At 47.1% G+C, this 6,933-nt stretch overlaps 1 long non-coding RNA gene across 1 annotated transcript; it reads left to right on the forward strand.

The window, feature by feature from the left end:
- Positions 1-1,289: 1,289 nt before the first annotated feature.
- On the forward strand, positions 1,290-5,725 carry LOC111812870. The gene is made up of 3 exons (XR_002818247.1): positions 1,290-1,546; positions 1,956-2,053; positions 5,144-5,725. It is a non-coding gene; the product is annotated as an uncharacterized LOC111812870 (long non-coding RNA).
- Positions 5,726-6,933: the final 1,208 nt, after the last annotated feature.

The raw sequence follows: 6,933 nt of genomic DNA on the forward strand, positions 1-6,933 counted from the left end.
TTACAGGATTCCAGCCCAGAATATAGAATTTAAAAAAAAAAAAATTCTTCTCCTCTACCTCATCACCATCATCACTATCATTAGTTGCATTACTAAGGACTGAACTTAAACCGTTCACACTGAGCTACATCCTCCATCTCTTTAATGTTTTATTTTGAGACAAGTTCTTACCAATTTGCCAATTTGTTTAGGCTGTGTTCAAACCTGTGAGCCTCTTGCCTCAGCCTCCCAGAGTGTTAGGTTTGTAGCAGAAAGTGTCCCCCTCCAATAGTTTCTGTTCCAGATCTGGTTGCTCCTGTATCTTAGAAACAGCTGGTCACTGTGATGCACATTGTAAGAACTAGTCCCCAGTGGACAAGCCATTCTGCCTCTGCAATTCCTGCTTGCTTATCCCATGGAAGTCCTAGACCACCAGAGATCAGGGTTTGATATTCTAGGAATGACCCTGATCAGTGCCCATCAATGTAAATAAAACTGTCTCCGTGTCCTGGGTGTCATTTCCATGTTTCTGCTGCCATTGCAGGTGTAGAGGTATGCGCCATCATTACAGCTTATTCCCTTACATTTCTTATATAAATCATTGGGCATCCAGATTAGCTCCAAACAACTACGTGCTTCTGAGAAGCTGACAGTAGCATGCTCTTGTTTGTGAAGGGGTATGACTGGAAGGACAGGTGAATTCTGCCAGTTTCATCTACCCTGGTTGAATTGCATTAGAGTGGAAGGTAAGATGTCCCAGGGGGCTCACTGCACAGTGACTGTCCTCATGAGCTCCCAGGACAGTGGACCTTAGCAGAGCTTCTTAGACTGCACCACTTAACCAACACACATTTATGTCCCACAGTTCAGGGGTTGAAAGTCTCAGGTCAGGGAGCTGGCAGATTCGGCACCCTAATGATGGTGCCACCCCCTCACTGTGGTTTCACACCACCTCTTCTTTGTGTGCTACATGAGGGGAGAGAGTTCTGCTCTGTCTGTCCCATAAGGACACTGACCTCATCACCCCACTGATGCCCCTACACCTAATCATGCCCTTTGCCTGACCTCTAAACACCATGGTAGGATGAAGTCCCACTCTCTTGATACCATTAACCTACAAACTGGATTAAACTCCTTTGTGGATTCTACTAAACACCAGGGATGCAATACTTCCTTCCAATTCAGTACAGCTGAGCACTGTCTTAGAGGCTGGAGGAATTGAGTGTGCAATGCTGGGAATCAGATCCATTTCTTTCTTTCTTTTGTGTGAGACAGAGTCTTTGCTATGCACTTCAGGATGGCCCTGAACTCACAGCGATCCTGCGTCAGCCTCTAGAGTGCAGGGATCACAGGTGTGTGCTACCATGCCTGGACCATATCATATCTTATCAGTTGTGCAAGTTACCACAAGACATTAAGGACACACGAGGACTCAGGAAGTGTATCATCCACGAAGGCTTCTGAAAAGATAACATGGTTGAAAGGAATTGCTTAAATGAAAAATAAATTAAAATAAAGAGAACTTCTATAGACATGGAAGGATCAAGGATGAACAGTAGAACATGTTGTAAGTAGATCAATTTAAATCCTTTGTCTTTTCTGTGCTGGGGTTGGAAGCCAGAGCTCAGCCCTGCTGGGCAAGTACCTACCCACTAGCTCCATCTTCAGCATGCTGTACTTTATTGCAGGGTCACATCTATTGCTCAATTTCTCAGGCTGGCCTTCGGCTTGTGATCCTCCTGCCTCAGCCTGCTGAGTAGCTGGAATTGCAGGTGTGTGCCACTGTGTCCAGCTTTGTGTGTGTGTGTGTGTGTGTGTGTGTGTGTGTGGTTCTAGAGTTTGAATCTAGGGCATTACTGGGATTTCAGGTATGCAGCACCACACCTGGAATTAGATGCTTTTGATAATATGAAAAAGGAGGTTGATGTGAAAATTTAAAAAGGAGCTAAGCATGTGTATTTTTCCTCCACTTCAAGCCACATGGAGAAGGGTGGAAAGTCGCAGTGTTCAGAATTTTGATGATCCAAGTGAAGAGTTGTTTAAACAGAGTTGGTGAAAGTCATAGATGAAGAAGGTAAGGTGTATGAGTCATTAAAGGTGCCTCTCCACCCCAGACCTCCCTTCCATTTTCTGCTGAGGTGGGACCCCCAACCCCTGTGCCATCTTTCTTGTTTCTTTTTTGTATTATTGTATTTATTTGGTACGGGGTCTCACTACACAGCTCAGACTCGCAGTGATCCTCCTGTCTCAGCCTCCCCAGTGCTGGGATTACAGGCCTGTGCCACCACACTTGGTTTCAGTGGCAGGCCAAGCTCACCTGGGTCCTTGCACTTGTCAGGCAGGTGCTTAGACCACCGAGCTCTCTCCCCAGTCCTTTCCTTGATTCTTGTCTTACTTTGTTGGACTACATCCTAACTACTATTAAAGGAGTTTTCATTTATTCTGCTACCACCACTGTGCTGGCCTCTGAGCCAGGCTTGGAGTTCTTGAACTTTGGAGGATGCCTTTTGCCCTTTTGGCTCTGGGCTGCTGGCGGCATTCCATAGTCTTTCCTTTGCTATGACAACTCTCACTGCTGTTGTCGTGCAGTTTCTTGAGCCAGGAACTTTGAAGATGGCATGGCATGCGTGTGGTGGGTCCTTTCCCACTGGTCTGCTCCCCAATCTGCGGTCAGGCTGGGGCTGACCAGCTGGGGCCTTTGGGTAGTCGTAGGGTCAGACATCACACATTTCTGCAAATTCAACAGCAAAACTGAGAAAGACTAGGATGAAGGCACAGAAAAAAATAAAACACTCAGGAAGAATGCAGGGAACTGAAAGTGCTACGTGCTGGCTGGAGTCTCTCTGAGCCCATCTGAAACCTCAGCTGGCCCAGGGCTGCTCAGCAATTAGCCTTCCCTTCCCATTTCCTTCACTGCCCCAACAGTGACTTCTCAGACCTTCAATGGATCCTTCAGCCACCTGCATTCCTACTTCCTTGAGAATTAGTAGACTCCGAAGTTTGGGGTTCCCACAGCCTTCCAAACCCCTGACCTGGTACTGAGGCACTCTGACTTCTTAGAATGAAGTAAGTGTTCACTTTTAGGGCAGTTCCATCCCTATGTCTCAGATCCTGTCCCCTCTCTCCTTCCCAAAGGCTCAGGCTTTACAGGACACAGACTCTAGTCTGCTCAGCCTCTTGTCCACAGGGCCCAAGGAGTAGCTCCTCCTGCAGAGACCCCCGGGACCCAGCTTGCCTAGTAAATTCCATGTTGTAGCCTTGGATTGATGCTCCATGGAGTTCCACAGTGAGGAAGATATTTGGAAATTAGAATCTTGGTTCCTTGTCTGGTGGCATCGTTGATTCTGCCCCTTTTCAGTGTACAATGTACACAGAGCTAGGAACTTGCTTGTCCCTGGAGGTAGAAATCCTGGAGAACTCCCCCAAACCTCCAAGCTATGTCTCTCCCTCCTGGATGGCAGGACAGGTGTGCATGTGCACGCACCCTGCACACAGGCATATTTACCTCTCTATGCACACACCTTTTGCACCACTACCCTTCCTTCTATCCAGTTCCTCAGGATTGTTTCCAGCCTTTCCCTTCCTCCTTCCATCAGTGGGAAGCCAGGGTCTCACAAGCTTCCATGCGTGTGGTTGCCTGCACAGGTAGCCTTCCTTTCCTGGCCACACTTGGCTCTCTGTGGCTCCCTCTGCAACCCCACCACCTCCAACAGGAGGGCAGGGGGAGGAAAGAGAAGAGAGAAATGGGAAGAAGACTACTTTTTCAGGGAGTGGGGGAAAGTAAGGATATGTATGCTTTTAATTCTCTTTCTTAAACATTGTGTTAATTCTTCTGGGATCTTTTTCCTTACAGCGCCATGAGGCAGGAATTTCTCCAAGTCCCCTCCATCCTCTCCAAGTACAGTAGTCAGTTGTATTTGTTGAACAGTGACCCCTCTTTGCCTTAGCCCTAGCTCCTTTGGCAGTGGTGTGTGTAACGTCACAGCTCAGAACCCAAGGGCAGCCCAGGCCTCATGCTGGAACCGGGCAGGAAGCCAGGCATGGGGCAGCCTGCCTGTCTCAGCTGCCACTGCGCTTCTCATCTCTCAGGAGCCATAGGACTTACTCTCGGCTGCCACCCTGCATCCTCCTTCCCTGCCCAGTGTCCTGTGTGTGCACCAGGCCTTCATGGTCACCAACCTCCAGTCTTGTCTGCCCTGACAGCCAGAGTGGCTGCCAAGCCCCTCTGTGGAGTCTTTGCCACAACCAAACTGTGAGAGGTGCAGTGGGCCTGATGCAGCAGGACCTGGGCTCTGCCATGGGCCAGTCACTTCTGTCAGGGCAGGGGGCACAGTGGCAGTGGCAGCTGGCGGCTCCTGCAGGCCGCGTTTAGGACCCTGAAGTTTCTTAGAGCAGGTGCGATGCCTGTGGAGGGCCCAACACAGCTGCTACAACCTGCCTATGTTAAGATCTCAACGTGGCTATTGGCTGTGGATTTGCAAAAGAAGATATTTGGGAATAGTTTGGGGAATCTGAAAATTAAGGGTCACTTTGGATTTGTGGACTTCGGGTTATTGAGGAGCACAGATCTAAGCCCCCACTTCCATTGCTGGTAGTAGTACTCCAAGGCCCTGAGAGAAGAGTGGCTTGCTCCTAGCCACAAGGTTGTCATTAGAACAGGGCCTGGCCAAAGGTGAGGGAAGTAGGAGGTGGAGAAAGAGGCAGGACCGCTCAGCAGCATAGCACCTGCTGGCAAGCATCAGGTTGGGAGTTCAATTCCCAGTAGCACCACCAAAATAAATAAATTAATTAATAACTAATTAATTAATTAAAAAAACCAAGAACCAAAGATCAGGCAAAGTTGAAGGAGCCACTCCCTGTGTAGGTCGTGCTAGTGTTCTGGGCACCTTCTTTGACACTCAGGCCCACCGAGGAGAACTCTAGGGTGGCGCACTGAGGAGCTTGAGTTATCCCATGACACAGAGCCAAGGACCCCTTGGCGTGGCCAGAGCTGTGACACACAGGCCACTGAGGCCCCTCAGTGCAGATGGAGCTCCTGGCCTGGGTTATCTTTAGCTGATTGCTGAGGGTTGCAGCATGTCTGAGCCCAGCAGTGGACACTTCTCCCTGTCATAAAAATAGGCCTTCCTCTGCCAGGCCTGTCTCACAGGTCTGTTCCTCACAGACAGGATGTGCAGGCTCCGGTTGGCTTCTGCTTCCTTCATGCAGAAATGCTTGCTAAGAATTTTACCGGGAGAGGATTGTCAGAAGGCTACAGCTGGCTTTGTGGTTGGATGAGACTGAAAAAAAAAAAAAAATCACCACAATGGCCAAGAAGACATAGAAGAAATGAAGAAGAACTGAGAAGAGACTTACTGGGTCTCTTGCTGACCCTTCTTTAATGGCCACCTAGGACCAAGCCACAGTCCTTTCTCACCTGGGATCCCACTGTGTTGTGATTTGGGACTGTCAACAACATTGCTAGAAGAATTTGCTGAATTAAGGACATCATAATGAGATAAGCCATTCAGATTGGAAAAGAAGAAGTATAACTCTTCTCAGATGATGTGATCTTCTACAGTATGTGGAAAATTCTAAAAGATCCACTCTGGGGAACTGGAACTAAGTAATGAGTTCAGCAAGGGTGCACGACATGGTACATAGAGAAAAATCAATTGCATTTATATATACTTGGCAATGAACACAAAGAAAAAACTAAATTGATACCAAGAAAATGACTTTGTTTCTTTTTTTTAAATATTGCATTAAAAATCAAGCATTTGGACATAAAGTTAATAAAGTATAATTTTTTAAAAATGTATTTGGTATAGGGTCTCACTATGTAGCTCAGACTGTAGTGATCCTCCCGTTTTCAGCCCTCTCAGCACTGTGATTACAGGCATGCGCCACCATGCCTGGACTTGGCCACTCGCTCAGTGCGCCCCAGGGGTGGGGGGTGGGGGGCCAGCATGTGGGCTGGGGCTCTAACCCTGGTCCCTGTGCTTGCCAAAGCAGGCGCTTAGTCCCCTCAGCTATCTCACCAGCCCTGAAAGTGTAACATTTTTACTCTACAACCTACAAAATAGTAATGAAAGAAGTTAAAGAAGATCTAAACAAATGTGGCTGAGAAGAGTCGATATTGTTAGGCTAACAGTATTTCCCAAATTGATCTATGGACTCAGTATAGTCCCTATCAGAATCCTGTCATTGTATAAATCAAAATGTTAATTCTAAAATTTATATGGAAGCTCAAGGTATAACAGACAGCTAAGTTAGGCAGAAATCCTGTAGGCAGTCAGGCAGGGCTGGGCCCTCGAGGGAGGGAGAGAGGGAGGGAGGGAGTGCAGAGAGTGAGAACGAGTTACAAATGTGGCCAGGGGTGCATCTGTTGGGAGGCCAGGCCCCAAGATAAAGAAGGACTGACTAACTTCCCTGCCTCCCAGAGGTATAAACAATGATTTTACATGAATCACCTAGTTGTCTCTTCCTAAAAAAGTCCTTGTTTCATTCCAGGTACCCTTGCTGTATGACCTGTTTCCCATTGGATCAATATTACCTAAGCAGGTACACTTGTAATCTTACTGGATGATCAGAGTTTTGTCCCGCATTATATCTACCTCGGGATTTTGCTCTATAAAACTTCCTCTGTAAAATGGGGTCTTTGCCAACCCACTTTTCAGATCCCTTCTTGTCACTCAGGAGCTATCTCTCTGTTTCTGTCTCTGTCTCTCTCCCTCCCTCTCTCTTTGTCAATAAATATTTCCTACTTTTAACCTCTATTGTTCCTTACAATCCAACCTTTAATTTTGGAGAACACAAACTTGGCATGCCTGACATCTAATAATTTGGGAGTTACATTTATTTCCCCAACAAGGGAATAAAGATAGCATTAAAAAAAACAACTAAAAGAAAAAAATTGGAGGATTCACATAAAACAACTACAATGTAACAGTAGTCAGACTAGACTACTATTAG

The sequence above is a fragment of the Octodon degus genome, unplaced genomic scaffold (genome assembly GCF_000260255.1).
Source record: "Octodon degus isolate 3935 unplaced genomic scaffold, OctDeg1.0 scaffold00147, whole genome shotgun sequence".
NCBI classification, from domain to species: domain Eukaryota; kingdom Metazoa; phylum Chordata; class Mammalia; order Rodentia; family Octodontidae; genus Octodon; species Octodon degus.